Source organism: Periplaneta americana, chromosome 6 (assembly GCF_040183065.1).
Source record: "Periplaneta americana isolate PAMFEO1 chromosome 6, P.americana_PAMFEO1_priV1, whole genome shotgun sequence".
In the NCBI taxonomy this organism is placed as follows: domain Eukaryota; kingdom Metazoa; phylum Arthropoda; class Insecta; order Blattodea; family Blattidae; genus Periplaneta; species Periplaneta americana.
The window spans coordinates 149,624,894-149,648,500 of NC_091122.1; the positions used below are offsets into that span (position 1 = coordinate 149,624,894).

The 23,607-nt window shown below is 34.8% G+C and overlaps 1 protein-coding gene across 1 annotated transcript in view; it reads left to right on the top strand.

The window, feature by feature from the left end:
- LOC138701923 (uncharacterized) overlaps nucleotides 1–23,607 on the top strand; it is a 441,575-nt gene that overhangs the window by 14,455 nt on the left and 403,513 nt on the right. The window contains exon 2 of the mRNA XM_069829287.1: nucleotides 14,468–14,775. The gene's annotated coding sequence lies outside the window, so the exon portion shown is untranslated. The remainder of the gene's footprint in view (nucleotides 1–14,467; nucleotides 14,776–23,607) is intronic.

Here is a 23,607-nt window from a genome sequence, read left to right on the forward strand (position 1 = left end):
CAACAGTAACGAATATAAATGACACTCGGGAGGAAATTAAACACAGAATAAATATGGGAAATGCGTATTATTATTCGGTTGAGAAGCTTTTATCATCTAGTCTGCTGTCAAAAAATCTGAAAGTTAGAATTTATAAAACAGTTATATTACCGGTTGTTCTGTATGGTTGTGAAACTTGGACTCTCACTCTATGAGAGGAACATAGGTTAAGGATGTTTGAGAATAAGGCGCTTAGGAAAATATTTAGGGCTAAGAGGGATGAAGTTACAGGAGAATGGAGAAAGTTACACAACGCTGAACTGCACGCATTGTATTCTTCACCTGACATAATTAGGAACATTAAATCCAGACGTTTGCGATGGGCAGGGCATGTAGCACGTATGGGCGAATCCAGGAATGCATATAGAGTGTTAGTCGGGAGACCGGAGGGAAAAAAGGCCTTTGGGGAGGCTGAGACGTAGATGGGAGGATAATATTAAAATGGATTTGAGGGAGGTGGGATATGATGATAGGGACTGGATTAATCTTGCACAGGATAGGGACCGATGGCGGGCTTATGTGAGGGCGGCAAAGAACCTTCGGGTTCCTTAAAAGCCATAAGTAAGTAATGAAATTGTGTTTTTTTTCTGTTAGCGGTCCCTGACGAACTTATTTTTTTATGGCCCTCGTAATTGCGGTCGAGTGGCCAAAATTTGTATAAGCACTTCATTTGACATTATTGACATGGTGGAAGAAAAAAAAATAACTTTTTTATCTGCCCCCATCAGAACGTTTGCTTGTCAGATAGCCTAATATATGCACGCACATGTACGAATACTTTCATTGAATTTGATTAAGTCCACACCTTTGGAGTAACAGTCAGCGCGTCTGGCCGCGAAACTAGGTGGCCCGGGTTCGATTCCCGGTCGGGGCAAGTTACCTGGTTGAGGTTTTTTCCGGGGCTTTTCCTCAACCCAATATGAGTAAATGCTGGGTAACTTTCGGTGCTGGACCCCGGACTCATTTCACCGGCATTATCACCTTCATCTCATTCAGACGCTAAATAACCTAAGATGTTGATAAAGCGTCGTAAAATAACCCAATAAAATAAAATTTGATTAAAAATGCATGCGAATGCAGCATTTTGAACATCAAATATGTAACTTCGAGAAAGAGGCAAATTTTTGAAAAGAGATAAAGTACTGACATACGGAGCAGACCTATATAAAATCGCTTCTGGATCTCAAAGAAGGCGTAGAGGGAAGAAACCTCTTACTATCATCTTCCTAAGTGTCCAAGGAATGCGTTCGTACAAAAAACTAAAATTGATTTTTGCCCATTTTTTTGGCGCTAGTGGCCCTTAAACTGTACAAACTCCTTCTCTAGCAAAGTTTCTTAAATGTGTCGAAGTACAGTCGATTCCCTTTCCAGCGGTGGAAATTATTCATCATGAAATCACTTTCGAATTAGGGTGTCTCATCCCCAGCATCATTGCAGCAAACACACAAGTGGCAAGCACTCCGCTTAATGTAATGTGGTCTGTCAACAGCATCATGATTCCCTCATGGGAATAATTCAGTTTGATTATATCTCCCAGGTCTGTCAAATGTCACGAATTAGTGAACGTTTCTCTGACAGTTACGGCGTCTATGAAAATTGTACGTAAAACAACAAGCTCAGGTTAGCTTACTTTTAATCTTCGTCTAATTAAAATGATTCAGCGTCAACCGAACGTTATAGCTTTGCAATCTGGAGACCCGAGTTCAACTCCTGGCGAGCTCAAGTGAAATTAATGGCAAATACAGAATTGTTTCTGTTTCTGAGTGTGAGAACGTTATGCTGGAGAAAGTCGATTTCGAGATTTTCGCGGAAATATACGTTTCAAATATCTCTGATGTTCAGGGTAGTTCAGGTAGTCTCTCTGCCTTGCCTATGTCTGTTTATTCATCTGTATACAGCGCGCAATTTCTTCTGATTATTGGACGGATTTTGTGCTTAATCTGTAAGTGCAAACCGATTTATATGGGAATTATGTACCTGGAATATAATTTTTATATACATTTTGTGAGTTTTTATTGGGCATCAAAGACACAGAATGGCGATGAACTGGAACTAACCTAAGGAAGCCAAAATTAAGCTGAGTAAACTAAAATTATACTAAAAAAAATTAACATAGATTCGTCAAGTAAGAAGTTGATCTGAATAAACTAAAATTATCCGTAACTAAATCAAACTCAACTGAACCGGATAACACCCAAATTCACCTGAACAAATTAAAACCGACCTAAGAAAACCAAAAATAATCTAATGAAATCAAAACTAACCTAAAGAAAGTAAAATGAGCCGGTAACATCAAGTAAAAAACGTAAAAAATTGATCTGAATAAACTAAAATTAACCTTAACTAAATCAAACTAAACTGAACCGGATAACACCCAAATTAACCTGAATAAATTAAATCCGATCTAAAAAACCAAAAAGAATATAATGAAATCAACACTAACCTAAAGAAAGTAAAATGAGCCGGTAACATCAAGTAAAAAGTGAAAAATTGATCGGAATAAACTAAAATTAACCTTAACTACATCAAAGTAAACTGAACCGGATAACATCCAAACTAACCTGAACAAATTAAAACCGACCTAAGAAAACCAAAAATAATCTAATGAAATCAAAACTAACCTAAAGAAAGTAAAATGAGCCGGTAATATCAAGTAAAAATGTAAAAAATTGATCGGAATAAACTAAAATTAACCTTAACTAAATCAAACTAAACTGAACCGGATAACATCCAAATTAACCTGAACAAATTAAAACCGACCTAAGAAAACCAAAAATAATCTAATGAAATCAAAACTAACCTAAAGAAAGTAAAATGAGCCGGTAACATCAAGTAAAAAGTAAAAAAATTGATCTGAATAAACTAAAATTAACCTTAACTAAATCAAACTAAACTGAACCGGATAACATCCAAATTAACCTGAACAAATTAAAACCGACCTAAGAAAACCAAAAATAATCTAATGAAATCAAAACTAACCTAAAGAAAGTAAAATGAGCCGGTAACATCAAGTAAAAAGTAAAAAATTGATCTGAATAAACAAAAATTAACCTTAACTAAATCAAACTAAACTGAACCGGATAAAATCCAAATTAAACTAAACAAATTAAAACCGACCTAAGAAAACCAAAAATGATATAATGAAATCAAAACTAACCTAAAGAAAGTAAAATGAGCCGGTAACATCAAGTAAAAAGTAAAAAATTGATCTGAATAAACTAAAATTAACCTTAACTAAATCAAACTAAACTGAACCGGATAACATCCAAATTAACCTGAACAAATTAAAACCGACCTAAGAAAACCAAAAATAATCTAATGAAATCAAAACTAACCTAAAGAAAGTAAAATGAGCCGGTAACATCAAGTAAAAAGTAAAGAATTGATCTGAATAAACTAAAATTAACCTTAACTAAATCAAACTAAACTGAACCGGATAACATCCAAATTAACCTAAACAAATTAAAACCGACCTAAGAAAACCAAAAATGATATAATGTAATAAAAACTAACCTAAAGAAAGTAAAATGAGCAGGTAACATCAAGTAAAAATGTCAAAAATTGATCTGAATAAACTAAAATTAACCTTAACTAAATCAAACTAAACTGAACCGGATAACATCCAAATTAACCTGACCAAATTAAAACCGACCTAAGAAAACCAAAAATAATCTAATGAAATCAAAACTAACCTAAAGATATTAAAATGAGCCGGTAACATCAAGTAAAAAACGTAAAAAATTGATCGGAATAAACTAAAATTAACCTTAACTAAATCAAACTAAACTGAACCGGATAACATCCAAATTAACCTGAACAAATTAAAACCGACCTAAGAAAACCAAAAATAATCTAATGAAATCAAACCTAACCTAAAGAAAGTAAAATGAGCCGGTAATATCAAGTAAAAATGTAAAAAATTGATCTGAATAAACTAAAATTAACCTTAACTAAATCAAACTAAACTGAACCGAATAACATCCAAATTAACCTGACCAAATTAAAACCGACCTAAGAAAACCAAAAATAATCTAATGAAATCAAAACTAACCTAAAGAAAGTAAAATGAGCCGGTAACATCAAGCAAAAAGTAAAAAATTGATCTGAATAAACAAAAATTAACCTTAACTAAATCAAACTAAACTGAACCGGATAACATCCAAATTAACCTAAACAAATTAAAACCGACCTAAGAAAACCAAAAATGATATAATGAAATAAAAACTAACCTAAAGAAAGTAAAATGAGCCGGTAACATCAAGTAAAAATGTAAAAAATTGATCTGAATAAACTAAAATTAACCTTAACTAAATCAAACTAAACTGAACCGGATAACATCCAAATTAACCTGACCAAATTAAAACCGACCTAAGAAAACCAAAAATAATCTAATGAAATCAAAACTAACCTAAAGATAGTAAAATGAGCCGGTAACATCAAGTAAAAATGTAAAAAAATTGATCGGAATAAACTAAAATTAACCTTAACTAAATCAAACTAAACTGAACCGGATAACATCCAAATTAACCTAAACAAATTAAAACCGACCTAAGAAAACCAAAAATAATCTAATGAAATCAAAACTAACCCAAAGAAAGTAAAATGAGCCGGTAACATCAAGTAAAAAGAAAAGAATTGATCTGAATAAACTAAAATTAACCTTAACTAAATCAAACTAAACTGAACCGGATAACATCCAAATTAACCTAAACAAATTAAAACCGACCTAAGAAAACCAAAAATGATATAATGAAATAAAAACTAACCTAAAGAAAATAAAATGAGCCGGTAACATCAAGTAAAAATGTAAAAAATTGATCTGAATAAACTAAAATTAACCTTAACTAAATCAAACTAAACTGAACCGAATAACATCCAAATTAACCTGACCAAATTAAAACCGACCTAAGAAAACCAAAAATAATCTAATGAAATCAAAACTAACCTAAAGAAAGTAAAATGAGCCGGTAACATCAAGTAAAAAGTAAAAAATTGATCTGAATAAACAAAAATTAACCTTAACTAAATCAAACTAAACAACCGGATAACATCCAAATTAACCTGAACAAATTAAAACCGACCTAAGAAAACCAAAAATAATCTAATGAAATCAAAACTAACCTAAAGAAAGTAAAATGAGCCGGTAACATCAAGTAAAAAGTAAAGAATTGATCTGAATAAACTAAAATTAACCTTAACTAAATCAAACTAAACTGAACCGGATAACATCCAAATTAACCTAAACAAATTAAAACCGACCTAAGAAAACCAAAAATGATATAATGAAATAAAAACTAACCTAAAGAAAGTAAAATGAGCCGGTAACATCAAGTAAAAATGTAAAAAATTGATCTGAATAAACTAAAATTAACCTTAACTAAATCAAACTAAACTGAACCGGATAACATCCAAATTAAGCTAAACAAATTAAAACCGACCTAAGAAAACCAAAAATAATCTAATGATATGAAAACTAACCTAAAGATAGTAAAATGAGCCGGTAACATCAAGTAAAAATGTAAAAAAATTGATCGGAATAAACTAAAATTAACCTTAACTAAATCGAACTAAACTGAACCGGAAAACATCCAAATTAATCTGAACAAATTAAAACCGACCTAAGAAAACCAAAAATAATCTAATGAAATCAAAACTAACCTAAAGAAAGTAAAATGAGCCGGTAATATCAAGTAAAAATGTAAAAAATTGATCTGAATAAACTAAAATTAACCATAACTTAATCAAACTAAACTGAACCGGATAACATCCAAATTAACCTGAACAAATTAAAACCGATCTAAGAAAACCAAAAATAATCTAATGAAATCAAAACTAACCTAAAGAAAGTAAAATGAGCCGGTAACATCAAAATTAAATTAAACAAATCAAAATCAACCTATGTAAACCAAACACTAAACTGAGCAAAGCGATACCAATATATAGAAACTAAAAAGTAACCAAATCAAATTAAAACTATGAGTAACTTGAAGAAACTACAATAAACCGAATAGCATCAAAATTAACCTTGATAAATGAAAACAAGCTTCGTAAACCAAAAATTAATGTAAAGAAAGCGAAACTAGTCAAAGAAAAACAAAACTAACCTAAACAAACCATAACTAACTTACAGAAACTAAAATGAATCTGATGACATCAAAACCAACCTAAGCAAGTGAAAACAAACACAAAGAAAATAAAATTAACTTAAAATTAAAGTGAACAAATCACAATCAACCTAAGTAAACCAAGCACAAACGTAAGCAAAGACAAGCTAGCCCAAGCAAACCAAAACTAATTGCAAAGAACCAAATCAACCGGTTGACATCAAAATTAACCTGAGAAAATCAAAGCCAATCTAAGCAAAGCGAAGCTCGATTAAGAAATCCGAAACGAGCGTAAGCAAACCAAAACTAACCTATTAAAACCAAAACTACGCTAAAAATCAAAATTAGCATAAAGAAACTAAAATGAACTGGCTAGCTTCAAAATTAACTTGAACAACGCAACACTAATCTCAGGAAATCAAAACCAATCTAAAGAAATTAAAATGAAATGGATAACTTGAAAATTAACCTGAAGAAATCAAAACCAATCTACGAAAAGCAAAATTAACCTAAAGAATCTAAAATGAACTGGATAACATCAAAAATAATCTGAACAAATCAAAATCAAGCTAAATAAACCGAAATGAACCCAAAGAAACTAAAATTATCTGGATAACATCAAAATTAAACGAAACAAATCAAAACCAACTTAAGCAAATGAGAACTAATGTAAAAAGAACTAAAATGGACCGAATGGCTCAAAATTAAGCTGAACAAATCAGAACCAACTAAAGAGAACCAAAAAGGAACTGAATAAATTAAAATGAACTGAATAATGTCAAATCAATGTGAAAAAATCAAAACTAATACGATAAAAACCAAAATTGACCTAATGAAACTGAAATGAACCGTATAACATCAAAATTGAATGGAAGAAATCAAAACCAAACTCAGAAAACCAAACCTAGCTAAAGAAACTAAAATGTACTGAATAACCTCAAAATTGAACTAAATAGTAAAGCAAAACTTAAGAAAATCAAAAGAACCTAAAGAAATTAAAATGAACAGGATAAATCAAAATTAACCCGAAGAAATCAAAACCAAAGTAAGGAAACGAAAATTAACCTAATAAAACTGAAAAGAATAGTTTTTTCATTTTGTTACTAGTTTGTCCGATAAGCAAGCTACAATAAAATAAAGTTTGAATGGGCCGTCAATGCTTATCTGTTTTTTTGTAAAGGTGTTACAATTTATTAATCACATGAACGTTTTCGGCAAGTGACAACGCGACATTGTAAGAAATTGTGAAAACTTAAGTCGGCAGAAGAGAACAACATTATTGTACTAAAACACCTAATTACTGGAATCCATAATACGCAAGTATCTTACACGCCATGATCAACTTTTCCAAATGTTTATTATATGTGATAGTGAATGACATTAAGCAATCAATGAACATCGCCCATTAATAGACGTAATTTATGGCTCACATTCTACTTGTTATTTTAATTAGATCTGCTTTACCTGGTATTAATGTGCAACTAGGTAATTAACTTGATATTTGAAATCAGTATACTTCATCTGATATCGTCATAACTGTCAGCTTTTATTTATTTAAAATGTTTATTAATTATGTGAACTATAATCCATCACGAAGGAATAATGTTTTAATTAACTGTTTTTAATTGTTTTACTTAGTGTTGTATGCTATAATTATTTTAACTGGCAATGGGTATATTGCAATAAGGTCATTTATGTATACATATAACGGTTATGTCGACAGTATGTGTAACCATTATGGCATTGTTAATATGTAATATATTTTTCAACATCTGAAGATGGCATACACATGTGCCGAAATCGTTCATGTGATTAATAAATTGTAACACCTTTACAAAAAACAGATAAGCATTGACGACCCATTCAAACTTTATTTTATTGAAAAGAATAGGTTAATTTCAAAATTTACCTCAACAAACCAAAACTAACCTAAGAAATCCGGAACTAGGGGAACAATTCCAAAATTCTCAGTTGAATGTTTTAAGTCTTTTGGAATTCCTTTAAACATTTTTAACATTATTGCTGTAGACGTAATGAAATATTCTGTTCAGATTTTACGTAATCACCTTTATACCCAAATTTCTTTATATTCTATCTGATTGCTATAATTACTGAATAAACGTACTTTCCCAAGGGTAGCTTCCATTTGAAAATAATAATCATAACACAAATGTTTATTTTTATTTGTTTAGTATGCTGTGTCTTTTGGCAACCTTTACTGAAGGGCAGCTGCCCTTGTGGGATTTATGTATAATAAAGAAACTAAAATTAACGGATAACAGCAATATTAATCTGAACAAATCAAAACCAAAACTAACCCAAAGAAACTAAGATTAACCTGATAACTCCTAAAATAACCTGAAAAATCTAGACTAAACAAGGAAACTGAAACTAAACAAAGGAAATGTAAATGTTTCTATAGGGACGAAACTAACTTAAGCAAACCATGGAAAATGTAAAGAAACTAAAACTAAGTTAAATGAAGTGAAAACTAATAAAAAAAACTAGTATTAATCTAAGGAAGCAACTTAAGTATTGGTATCTCTGGAGAAGTACATAATTTGCATTTAAATAAACGTTTACTTGATTGTTGTGGGTTAACAATACGCTGTAGTGAATAATGATTGAATTATCGTCTACTTCCGTTCGGAACACGATGCATTCTGTAAACGGAGCTTGGGATAAACTGGAATGCATAATTGCAATCGATTTCCTTTCCTTGTACATCTAATGTGAACCGCTACCTACATGCTTCATCGGATATCCGGACAATGCAAAGCGTTATACATACAACAGCAGCTGTCTAATGACACGTCACTCCGTACTCCTCGTGAATAATCTATAGTAGTCTTATTCTCATGACATCACGCTCAGTTCACATTCCTTCTCTTTTTTACCCCTAGCTGGCGTACTGTCTATTACAATTGAGGCCATATACTATATACGAGTTTATTTATATCATCAACAATATTATTCCTCGACAAAGGCTGGCGGTATAGAGTTAATTAACGGTTGTACAGCCACCGGCAGCGTTTTTGACGCTTGTCCTGGAGTACAGTGCCCACCTAGTCTGTGAGCATCTGTTGCCAGTGCAGCTGAGAATGGTACCACCTTCAATGTTGCCAACTCAGAATTCCATTTACAGCTAAACTGTACTTGAAAAACTCCAGATTTTTCTTAATACATCACTTCCAAATTTGAAATACAAACTATACAGTTTTAGGAACTGGAGAATTTTATAAAAATGTAGACTAAATTATGGAAAGTGTGTATCACTTCGTAGGCTCTATATTCTATGCAAAATCGTATGGACAATTAAATCTGAATATTTTGCATTCAATATCACTAGACTTCGTTGAATTGCCACACGCAGCATGCTATCAGGTTGCCGATGTACGGTAGTATAGAGGAGGTGAGCAACCGACCGGTCTCGTAGTATAAGCAGTTCATGTTAAGAGTTGTAACCGGTCCAAATAGATAGAGCAGCTACAGCTAATGTATACCTATGTAAGCACTTGTTTTTGCATTACTGTGGTTGGAATAGTCAAAGCTTAACATTTGTTCAGTGCAGACAAGAATTATGCAGAACATTACAGTAAAATAATGGCGGTAATTGATGCATTGGATAGCACAGACAGTTCCGCTGTTGCACCTGTAAAATCATTGCCTTCTAAATATTGGAAGATATTGTGTTCACTGACTCTAATTTTAAAATCGTGTGCACCCTGTTAGAATCGTCTAAACTAAAACTCTCAGAAGCCCTTAATATAGTGGATAAAGTATCACAAACCGTTATCCAAAATAACAATTCACTAATTTCAGAAAAAGTGAAATGTAAGTTGAGAAACATTATTGCTAAAAATTCTGCCTATTCACAACTTCGTATTATAAATTATGTACTATCAGGTCACGACAAGACGTCTGAAGTTGGTGTACTAAAAAGTAGTGACTTTCCGTTATTCAAATGTGCACATATTACATCGTGTGATGTTGAACGTACATTTCCCAATATAAAAACTGTTTAAGTGGCCATCGGAGGAGATTACTTTGCAGTCGCTCAAAATGTCCGTAACTCTTCACTGCAATGCACATATTCAAGAATGATGTGAGTATCTTACATTAAATTTTAAAAGTTAATATATCTCACTGTAAAATAATTGTGTATTTACATGTTTAGACATTTCCTACTTCAATGATCATTCATTATATTTCTTGAATGCAGAACACAGGTTTTATTGTAACCGCAGTATACTGCTCAGTGTTTACATCAGAGGCATATTCCATCCTTTGCACGCCCCTTTCTCATACAGTCTATACCGCGTGCGCAGTAAACCTTGCGATTCTTGTGGCAATTCCACGAAGTCTAAATATCACCTTACATCATTTACATCGAGCTTTCCAACTATCACCGACAACTTCTTCCACCCAATCTTTCAACACATTATGTTTTTCTTTTCTTTACGTATGGAGTTTTACGCGGCATATTTCTTCAAAATTGAATGAAGTAGATCAAGAATAATATACTGGACACTTCGGAAACAGTCACATTCAAAATCACACCAGTTCGTTCGAAATCTGATTTCACACTGAGCTGGAGACGTGTCTGCCAACAGTGAGTTTGGTTTTAAGTTTTAAATATGTCTGTGTTACATAAACTGCAATGCGGAATGATAAATTAAATAATATATAAGATAAGACGACATTAAGATATATGGATCATATGAGGAAACAAAGAGGAAGGCAGAAAGTAGGAAAGGCTGGACAATACTGGGTTTGCAGTGAAAGACCTGCCCATGGGCAGAACACTATGAACGAATGAATTATAATGTAAGTTATCATAAATGAAAATAATAATTCAATTCATTATCTACTCTTTATGATTAAACATATCAATTCATTTACAAAAACAAATGCCTACCTGATTAGACAAAGAGTTTAACGAAAGTGGCATACCTTATTTGTACAATAATGGATGAGGCAGAAAATGGACATGGTTGTACGAAATTGAGTTGTCATAAAACATTAATATTTTATACTCGCACAATGAAAAATTGTGATAGTACCATATTAATCTCTGGTTTATGATTAACTAATGTTGTTGTCCGCAAGTACATATAAAAACAATATAACATCTTTACAGAAAAAACAGCTTAAAAATATCTTCTGCCTTTGCCGGAATCATAAAAAAACGCCAAATAAATAGCTAGCCGCTGACGGTAAAATTCTGTAGCTGACCATAGTCCTGAAAACACCAGATTTAGCTACAAAACCGCTGACTTGGCAACACTGACCACCTTCTAAATACATGTCACGTCAGCAATCTGCCAATCACAGTAAAGTTGTCAGTCTTCTTTCTTAATGATGATGATGATGGGATTTAGTGACAGATGACGTGCACAACAAGAGGTGTGCACACTTTTTAACAAAACTCATTGAAATCGATCACCTCTTTCTCAGTCACCTATCAGTGGAATACTACAACGGTCATATCGCGAATTTAGCATGGTTGTGATATCATATTGTCTGAAGTTCGGCGTTCTCTGTAACCCGGAGATATCTGACGCCTCGACCTGGGGTGCTCTCTCACCATCATGACATTCACAGTGTCCGCTGAACACTTAAAGCTCAAACGGACAACCGAGGTGCTCTCATCAACACGATATCTATCGCGACAGCTGAACACTTAAACCTCCGGCCGAAGCACCATCTATCTCCGGGCCGGACATTTAAACTCTCACTTGACAAACGCTATCTCGTGTACAATGTTGCAAATACTGGGTGTTCAGTTCAAAGTGTGTCATGGCTCGCCGTATGCCGTCATATGGCTAGTCGATGAGCCTAGAGAATTCAATCTTCCTACACTTCCGCAGAGGTGTATAACCTATGTGTCAGAGAAGTTGCCTAACAAGTACGGTGTTCATTCTGAGGAGTACTTACCGATATGTACGGTAACGCCGGTAGTGGCAGGAATGTGAACTGTTTGGAAACATGTTCTGAGGTGGGTTTTTTCTTACTGTCGGGATGTGGGGAAAGGGTTAAGACGATTACTTACGTATTTGTTGACATTAACTTCGACGGACAACATGGACACGGAGCATTTGATTTATATTGTGGAATGTTACCGTACGCAACCGATAACAAATACCCTGCGCACGACTTGGCCGCGCAAAACACAGTTCGAAAGAGGTTATGGTAGCACACAGACCGTACAGACCGCTATCTGTTGCCACGACGTTCAAGTTATACCGTACACGTTCTCAAGTTCAGATTGAACACCTTGATTAATAGGCAACTTCTCTGACATAAAAGCTGAAACTCGCTTCAAATCGCCGACTCACAACAATGACGTCATGACACACTTTGAAATGAACACCCAGTATTACGATGGCAGATTACTGATATACCACAGTCAGGTATATACAATCACGAAGCTCAATACGTAGTAAATATGCATCCATAGATAGTTGCTAACCACTAGGATCGCTACTATCGCCTCATTACAGACAATGCTAAATAATACTGCACAGTCTGTTGTTCCTAGTACCTTCATAAACTCGAGTTTCGTGACTGTATATACTAGACTGTAGATATGCTATTGTCGGAGTGTTACGGATCTGTTTATCGTGGAAATTGGGTACTAGCCTGCCCGGAATTTGTTTTTATTACTGGAAATATACAGGGTAGAAATGAAATAGCCTTGCGAATTTTCAGAGCGAATAGACCATGTTGTATAGGCTATGTAACAAAAAAACTGTAATATCATATTGGTGGAAAATTCTTAGTTTTTTTTTTTTTTTCAGAATTTTTTTTTTTTTTTTCCAAATGTTTAAGAACCCCTTATTCGGTAAATATTGCGGGTAGGAATGTGATTTTTGTCCATATCAATAGGAAATCTAATAAAGAATAATTTATTCCTCTGGCGTATTTCAATAGCGTGGACGGTTTTCGCGTAAATTAAATTTAAAAAATCTTTAATTTCAAGCCACTGCACGATGCAACGTGAGGCCTGTAGCCGGTGGTCAGTCTGGTCCCTTAAAGGGCTGTAGTGCCAAGGATTATATCATCATCATAATCATCATCATCAGAGACCGGAACTTTGGCAGAATGCCTTTTTAAATGTGTTAAATCTATTTTCATTTTGAAAGTAAATCTGTACCAATTACACCTTTGTGATTGAAACGTCACAGTTTTATGTTGCCCTTTTTCTGCCTTTTTAAAAATATAAATGCCTAATTTACAAAATAAATGCTTCTTCTGCCTTTATTTGATTGTTTATCTATTATTTATTAATTTATTATTAAAAATTGCCTACAGGTATATTTTAATTTGTTTCTATAACCGCTACAATGAAAGTAACTTCACCGAATGTGTAATATTGTCTTTAAGCCAGTTCATATTCTCTTTGCAACAATGAGTGCTGTCGTGCAAAAATGTATAACAGTAAGCGTTTTAATTATCGCTTGTATTTATTTGACAAGGCAGTAATGAGTACGGGTCTAACGTTATTTTTAACGGTTATTTTTCTTTCAGTTTTCATTGCGACGTTGTTGTAGCTAGCTAAATATTTCATATCGCAACATATCAGTACAACCAAACACAAAAATGCACTTTCCAAGGCTACTGGGAAGAAGATTTCTTTGCTTCCAACAGTAATTGCAACATCGAGTCGAAAATCTCAATTTGCATTCGACTTATGTAAAGCTTTTCTTGCTGCCGAAATCCCTTTGTGGAAAGTGCAAGGTTGTAAGTCTAGAGCAAGGTTTTTGTAATTGCATTTTATTGCGTATTTTAGCTATTTATAATGCCTTTTTGCCTGTCTATTTTAGCTATTTATTATTATTATTATTATTATTATTATTATTATGTTATACTTTATTGGATGAGTCAATGTTTAGAGAGCAAGTGAAGCGAGTTTCTTAATTTTGACGAATTCATTACCTGTATAACTTTATAAACGTGTTTCATATGTGTTTTAGATGACAAAATTATAAAACAATTTAATAAAGGAATAACATATCAAATTTGTAATGACATGTAGTTTGAAATCATTGTACAAAATGCAGAATGAGTTACTGTGACAGTAAATATTATTACACGTAAAATAATATTAATTTTATGGTACGTTTAGTTGTTATGGTTATATTTTACGACACTAGTGCAATAATGAGGCGTATTGCACTCGATTGTGATTAAGAAAGAAGGGTGTTTGTAATGATCTTCTGCAAGAAAAATCTTAAATAATGGAAATATTCTTTGTAAAGACATTTTCTGAGTGCCCAGCATCTTTAAAGAGATGACTACATTTGTGAATCTCTATTTGGCAGGAGCGGTGACACACTGAAGGGTTCGTCGCTCAGTCGTCGCGGTGACGTCTGTCACAGTCGCTCCGGGCAGCAGGAATAGATGGACAGACGTAAATAAAAGTTGCCGAACCTGAGTGAGGACTGTGCCATTGTTGGAGGTTCCTCCTCGGAGCTGCATCCCTGTAGCGCGTTGTCCCGGCAACTAGGCTCCAGCTAGATCAATACCTCCCCTTCCACCCCACCCGGCAGACACCCACAAGATGGCGACGTCCAACACATCGCGCCGAGCTGCTCTCCTCAGCATTAGCTGACCTTTCACCTCCAAAAGGGTAAGTTTGATTCAGAGTAATCCCTTTAGGTTCACCTCCGCATCGGGATGGGTCCTGAGGTGTATCTTTATGGCGATGTCACGAGCTCCCACTTCTGCCACCGACTTTCATGTTTTCGTCACCAAGTTTACGGAAGCGTGGGTGAACTGTAGCGTGTGGATGTCTCAACAACGCCTGGCGGGAGAGCACATGATGCTTGTCGTATGGTTTACCTTTTTACAAATCACCAGATTGTTTACATAAATGTTTTCCCTTTCATTTTCAAAATCGTACTCCATCAGCCATTCGGAGCATCTGATCGTCCATGAATATGAGTAGAATCTGAGTAAAACTACTGTCTAACTATTACCATTTTCTGATTGTTAGAGATCTCATTTCGTTTCCAAACTTGTGCAAATCGTAAAGTTATTTTCCAGACATTCAACCTTATATAATTAGTTAGCACCTGTGAATTCTTTTTCACATTGTTGTCTGACATTAAATATTAGTTGCTTTAGTTTATTTCAAATCGGAGTAACCCATTATAGACAAGCCAGTGGTACCAACCATGACTTGTTTATTTTTCGTAGAATTAATTCTGCTCGCCCGAAACCAGTAAAAAATATTGCGTATAGATTTACTTTTATTAATAATAATTTGATAACGTTTGTGGTTAGAAGACAGACGCACTTCTTGTTACTTTTTTGTATTATACTACTTGACGGGTATCTCTTTACTGTACGGTCTTATTTAGATTCTGAAGTTGTCAGTTTAAATCAGATCTTCATATTAAACATACTATGTCAACATTTACCTCTCTGACAAGATAATTACAGTACAAAATATTGTTTAATTTTTCCTTCTATTAATAATCACGTAATTATTCAGTAATTACTTCCATTTCAGTTGCTGCAAAACAATTCACTTTTCAGGTCGTAGTTATAAACACACATTTACATCATAATCTGTACATTTCGTAAATTTATTGCAGTTAAATATTTCCATACTATCTGACTTTTAAAACGTTGATTATCGAAACATTCCAATGCACGAATTTACGCCATGGCGATTAAATTTGCCTGTGTATTTTATATTGTTATTATTAACTTTTAAATTGCCTTTGTGAGATGTGGTATGTAGGTAGGCCTATATATTATTATGTTGAAGGGAACGTCTGCAAATTGAAAAGCAAGAAAATCGTTTAGAAGGCACTGAAGTGTCGATCTGATGCAAAATGCTAAAAATTGGTTGGAGAGCGAAAGTGTCAAATATTGAAGTTTAAAGGGGATAAATGGAAATAGAAAATTACTTACTTACAAATGGCTTTTAAGGAACCCGGAGGTTCATTGCCGCCCTCACATAAGCCTGCTATCGGTTCCTATCCTTGCAAGATTAATCCATCTCTATCAACATATCCCACCTCCCTCAAATTCATTTTAATATTATCCTCTCATCTACGTCTCGGCCTCCCCAAAGGTCTTTCTCCCTCCGACCTCCCAACTAACACTCTGTATGCATTTCTGGATTCGTCCATACGTGCTACATGCCCTGCCCATCTCAAACGTCTGGATTTAATGTTCCTAATTATGTCAGGTGAAGAATACAATGCGTGCAGTTCTGTGTTGTGTAACTTTCTCCATTCCCCTGTAACTTCAGCCCTCTTAACCCCAAATATTTTCCTAAGCACCTTATTCTCAAACACATTTAAACTGTGTTCCTCTCTCAAAGTGAGAGTCCAAGTTTCACAACCATATAGAACAACCGGTAATGTAACTGTTTTATAAATTTTAACTTTCAGATTTTTTGAAATGAGACTACATGACAAAAGCTTCTCAACCGAATAGTAGCAGGCATTTTCCGTATTATTTGTTCTGCGTTTAATTTCCTCCCGAGTGTCATTTATTTTTATTACTGTTGCTCCAAGATGTTTGAATTTTCCTACCTCTTCGAAGGATAAATCTCCAATTTTTATATTTCCATTTCGTGCAATATTCTGGTGAGACATAATCTTATACTTTGTCTTTTCGGGATTTAATTCCAAACCTTATTGTATGGTTTCGTAACAAGCTGTTTTCTTACCGGTGATGGGTTGTTAGCCCTTCGCCCAACCCCCAAGCTGGAGGACCACACCTTATCGGCTGTCCACGACTGCTTATTCATTAGAACATTAATGAAGAAATTAGAGAAAAGAAAAACAAAGTTAATTGGTTATAGTAGCAGAAATATTAAAGGGAAAAATACTTGGCAAGAAAGGCAGAGAAGTACAGAGAAGGAAATACATTACAGACGTGCTCAGTAGAGTGAATTGCAAAAAATATGAAAAACTTAGAAGGAGATCAGTGGAAAGGAAACAAACATTTAGAATATAAGCTACTGTATTTATTTTATTTTTATGTATTGTGTGAAATAGTGTGTTGTGGAATAAGAAGGTAAAACTTTTACCTAGAGACTTACCCGGAATAGAGGAATCAAAAGTGACGACGAAGATGTTGATGATAATAACAATAATAATAACAATAATTATTATCATCATCATTATCATTATAGCCAGTAAAAATGAACAGGAAATAAAAGAAAATAAACTAGACGTCATGATATGTGACAATATTGTAAAGATTTGCCATAGTATTAAAGTAGGTACCAACCTGATAGTAATAATGCATGAAGAAGGATGTTGAACAGCTGAGATAGAGGGTGAAAGGGGACTAAATAGGATCTTTTCGATAGATGAGTCATGGAATCGCGTACGAGCAGTGTAGAGTTTTAGACTATATGACGTCCTTGGATAGTCTTTCGGAATTTTCACGCTATTGTAAAGGCATAGTAAATTCATAAGGACATTACTGCGAAATTACCCGTACAGAGGAATTAGCTGAATTTGCCATAATTTTTTCTGTGTTAAATATCCAGCTTTTAGAACTTAAATGTCTCACATCTGCTGGTCTAAAGCATAGCATTAATTTTGGCCCTCGGTTGTACAATGCTTTAGCTAAATTACACCCAGAACTTCTAACATGTAACCCACTAACATATAACAAGAAAATTAGAAACGTGTTAATATCTTCAATTTGATTAAATAAATTTATAACCTATGTGTATGAATTAATCAACCTATATTATATTTGTACTCTATAATTTTGAAATAAATAAATAAATAAATAAATAAATAAATAAATAAATAAATAAATAAATAAATAAATAAATATATATATATATATATATATATATATATTGTCCTACTTTTCACGTGCGATATTATTCTTCTCTAGTGTTAATATTATATTATGTAATTCCATTGCCGCTGAAATTTAAATTTTAGTTCCTATTTCATTTTATTTATTTATTTATTTTCTTTTCTTTTCTATATTTCTCTTATATTAATATTGTATTATATAATTTCTGTAACTGCAATTTTAATTTTATTTCATTTTATATTCTCTTATAGGCCTATTAATATTATATCTGAACTGCGACCGAACACGAGCGCTGCTCATTCGGTCTCAAATTTTGTTAATACTACTGTATCTCCTTATTTTATATTGATTGTATTATTTTATTTCTATTTCTCTTGTTTGTAATTATACTCTTTATTCTGTATATTTAAATTTAAATAAATAAATAAATAAAGCGAAGAGACGAATGCAGTTTTCGTGTGAAATGCGCTACTGAAATATGTTACACCCCTTGTACGTGTCGAATGAATTGTTCAGATGTCTGGTAATGAGGTCGGTGCCCATTTTGAGGCCAGCGCATTCAGACGCAAATCCCTTGTGGCTGTTTGAAATGGAGCGCTGATTGTGCCTAGAGTCATCCTCCTGTGTACAATACTCTTAATAAACTCCCATGGGAAGAAATCGCTTTGGGAATGGGTGTTGAGTCCAGTGTGTGTGTGGATAGCTAATGAACGGTATTCAAACCGAAGGATGTTTGCTTGGTTACTCCTCCACCAGAGGGTTCAATGATCTCATAGCTGAGGGAACCTTCTGCTTCGAGTTCGGGGAACTCTATTGTGGGCGCTTACTTCTGAATAGAATGTAAGCTTTATATTATATTATATTATATTATATTATATTAATCGTGTACCTCTGAATGTCTTTTCATAACGACTGCGCTCGTAAACATATTTTGACCAAACTTTGTGCACATGCAATACTGGTACTGTACTCCAACCACGAGAAAGTCTCCAGGGAATGAAACGAAGCGGGGTGATGCTATGAATGAATGTTGATGTCATAAGGTCACACACGTAGATACTCGTATCTCTATTGGCTATCTCTCAAAGCACAAACCATAACACTGATATACACATTTTTATACTACCCTAGTTACAAAATTAGATCACTGTTAATCTCCTGGCCTTTTAATCCCTCCATACAGGAAATAACATATGCAGGAGAGCGTATGATTTTAAACTGACGTTATAAGTCTAATATTATCTATCTACTTCGCTCCAATAGATGACGCAATAGTAAGCACATTCCTTTCACGGTTTATCTCCAGGTTGGAGAACAGTAGTGATGTGAGAGCGAATTTTTTATCATCATCATCATCATCATCATCATCATCATCAACTAAAAGGTTTTAGCTTTTTGGCCCGTTTCGTCCTCTTAAAATTGCTGCGTCCATCGTAATCTCGGACGAACGACATTTCTTCTTCCTCGTGAGTGATACTGAAATGTTCTCTTTGGAAATCGGTTATCCTTCATTCTATCTAGATCCTCCATCTGTCTATTTTGATGATCTTCAATACGCTGTAGTATGTCCTGGATCTGAAGTTCACTTTTAATATCTTCATTTCTTCTATACTCTAATAATGAAGCCCCAGACACCAGGACGGCCCGTCCTTATGTGCTACAGTGCTACAGCACAATGATAATTTTTGCTCAAATAATGTATTTGTAATACTATAGTATTTGATCTGTTGTTTGACAATTTCCCGTGGTTATGTTCATGACGCGTTATAGAATGTTTAGTCTTCGTCCTTCGCTCTTTGGTGCCTCAGGGGGTTCGTTGTGCTACTCAGAACTCTACATGAGAATGTAGACATTTATGCGCATGTGCGAAGCTGAAATCACTGCTCTGATTGGCTATTTTTAAGCGGGAAGGTTTGGAGACTGCAAAAGTAAAGCGTAACGAAAGAATGTTTGTTTGTGAAAGAACTCGGAACTATTTACAATGTATTTGGTAATTCAAGTGTCCGACTGCTGCTGCCATATACATGTTGAAGTTGCTGTCAACTGCTAGTCTATACTATACTGAACAAAAGAGTGTTACAGACATAACTTGGAGTTTTATACGGAAGACCCGACTTCCGAAATATAGATGTCTGTTCAATTGTTACAACACATAGTCTCCAACAACTTACAGGATACATTCTGTGAAGTAACGAAGTTATTAAATATTTTGGTTACAACACCAGTGACCACTGCTCAGCCAGAAAGATGGTTTTCTAGCTTAACACGCATAAAAACTTTTTTAAGGAACATATGTCCCAGGATCGTCTCACTGCTCTTGCAATACTGTCAATAGAAAAGAGTATGATATCCAGAATGGAGGATTTTTACACCAGGGTAATTGACAAGTTCTGCAGTAGGAAGAAACGTCGTATGGACTTCATATTTCGTCACTAGACGAGTCTCAAATTAAAATAAATACATATAAGTGTATACAGTAGGTCGATATAGAGATTGTAGCAAACTCATTATTTTGACCACCAGCCGCTACTGCTAGACACTGATTTAAAAAAAACCTCATCCCCGAAGCTCTGGAGTCTAGATGTTGTTTGACTCCTTTTGTAAGCGTCCATGTCTCGCTCAATATAATAAAGTGCAATTGATTTGTAGAGTCGGCCTGGGTAGCGCAGTCTGTATAGCTCTGGCCTTCTGTGCTCGAGGTTGCGGGTTCGATCTCGACCCAGGTCATTGGCATTTAAGTGTGCTCAAATGCGACAGGCTCATTCAGTAGATTTACTGGCATGTAAAAGAACTCCTGCGGGACAAAACTCCGGCACACCGGCGACGCTGATATAACCTCGATAGTTGTGAACGTCGTTAAATAAACTTTTTTTTTTTAATTTTTAGAGCTTCATTTGTGTTTCTTTTGACGTTTTATTACCTAAAATTCTCTTTAAGATTTGTGGAGGTTTTCTTCCACATCCATACTCTTCTGGTAAGCGATCTTGTATCTTAGAAATTTAAAACTTTTCATTTGTTCAATAATTTTTTAATCAGTAACAGTTTTACATCTTTTATGTTGGGTTCCAATAAATGTCATTGTTTTTGTGTTAGTATTTGAATAACCATACTGCATTCGCTCTTTTCTCCACTGACTGAATACTATACCCCATTTCAGTTTGGTTGATAGGCTTTCCCCTCCACTCACACTCCCTACCATCAGTGAAGGGGAAGATGCTACTGTCCATCTGACAAACGTTCGACTAATTGACTTTCTACATAGTAACAAATTTTATTTCTGAAAGTGTTTACCGGTACTTTATATTTCGAATTGTGTTTATATTGAATTTTATTGGAGTTTATATCAACTGGCACATTAAAAAACTACTAACAATACAAGATAAATGTTTTCTCCACCGCTAGTTGCTACTCCACAGCATACGCAATGGGACAATCTGCACTGTGTCGCTCCTCCCTGACTTCATAATATAAACTGACATTTCTAAATATAATTAATTATTAGTTGAAAATATTGTAAGAACTACACTAAAATATACTCTAACATGTAATTGTCAAACATCTGTGACAATGTATTTTAAGCTCACTTATGTACTTTATTTAATATTTTTTTGCTAGACTAGACAGACGGCAGTTCGGAAGGCGGTGGACTGCTATATGCGCCATAGCATTTCTGGTATGTGACGTCACAAGCTTGTACAGTAGAACCAATCGGAATCAGCCTATAACAAGTACTTCCCTAGTTCGTTTGTTCACTTGTGAGTGTTTCAATACATTGAATAAGTAAAACTAACATTTACTGTGTGTGTTTAAGATAAATAAATGGAAGAAGAGACCGTAAAAAGACAAGTATTGCACAGGTAGGCGCGGAAAATAGCGTTTAAGATGTATTATTATTTTAAAAACGTTGACGAGCAGAACGCTGCCGGCCATCTTGATGCAGGTTGCAACGTTGCCACCGTGTAAGAAATAACTGTAGAAGCGTGTGGTGTGGGATTGAGAACAGTGCAAAGAATATTGTTAGTGAAGGAAATAGGGTTTATTTGGTATCATACTTAGAGTAATCAACGGCTAAGATCATTAATGTCTTTTGAGAATTTAAATTCTCTCCTGCGCTATTTGAATCGCACGTGCGCGTGAAGTACGATGTGGCAATGTTGTACGCTGCCTTGCCCCCCCTCTATCTGTCTCGCAAACGCTAGCAGACTACCGCCTTCCGAATTGCCGTCGACTCTAGTGTGTACAGCTTGGGGGGTGCATGTATAAGAGGTAACAGCTGCCAGTCTGACACTGACGGACTCAGGGCAAGTAGAAGGGGATAGAAATGCCTTCGAATCCTCTCAACTTGTATGAAATGTCGTTTAGCAACTATAGCTTGTTATGGAGTGATCCAGATAACAAAATCCACGACCGTCCCAAACCACACACTCACTGACCACATCCTAGTGCCAAAATCATGAACGGAGCTCTATCTCCGTGCTTCCCGTGGCATGTGAAGGAAATACTGCTTTAGATTTCACAGTGAAATGTGTGAGGTGTGTTTTGTTTTCGTTGAGTCAGGCCACGTTCCTATTTTTCATATATATTAGACGGTGTAGTTATCATTCTCGTCGTGGGAAATGGAATTGTGTTATTTTTCTCACAGCTCTGAAATTGGAACAAATCACCATAGCAGCTCTATTGCATTCACCCGCCAGTCACGTACAGGAGACGCGGGTTTTGCGCTGTGGAAACAAACAAACATTTGTCCAGAGATGAAGTAATGAAATTTTATTGACGGTATTATGCTGCAACCGTGTTCTAAGGAAATGACAGTTGAAGGCAACGCGCGCACGTGTCTCGAATAGATTTGCAGTGCAACTTGTCTCTCATTATATCTCTAATACAGTAAGTATCGGACATCCGACTCTAAACCATGAGTTCAGTTCCAAGTGTAAAGTGTTTTTTGCTCGTAATTTGAGATATGGAAATGTTTGGTTGTTGAATTGTGGCCTAACTCTGGAGTGTTTCGATACTGGGATAAAATAACAAATCTATGATGTTTCGAAACTATTTAAGAAGTTATTCATTTCTGTTGGCATGATAATAAATAAGGTACACGTATCAAATAACGCCACCTTAACACTTCAGTCACTTTTGCTCTGGTAAAAAGTTATGTACAAACACGAAAATTATTAAATAGAAACTGTAATCCTATCTTTACAAAATAGCACAATGAAAATGGATATATTATATACCGAACAAGAATTAGAACTCAAATAGGAAAACTTTGTAAACTGGAGTTAGTAGGAACAGGTTGTCCAATTAACGCCACCTATTTTCTAGTTACCTATACACTTATAATTGTTAATGAATTATTTTTCCTAAGCAACACAAATTGCCATGTATTGTGGGTCCCTATCATCACGGCATGGCGCGTCCTCAGGTTGCGGATCGAGGAGACGGCCTCCAGATATGGAGGGTAGCTGTGAATATATTGAATAAGCAGTCGCGGACAGCCGATGAGGGGTGGTCCTCCAGCTTGGGGGTTGGGCGAAGGGCTAACAACCCATCACCGTAAAAACAGCTTGTTACGAATCCTTCAAATAAGCCTCGGAATGGGACTGATTCTCTGGCACGACCACAGTTTTCATAATTAGGAACATTAAATCCAGACGTTTGA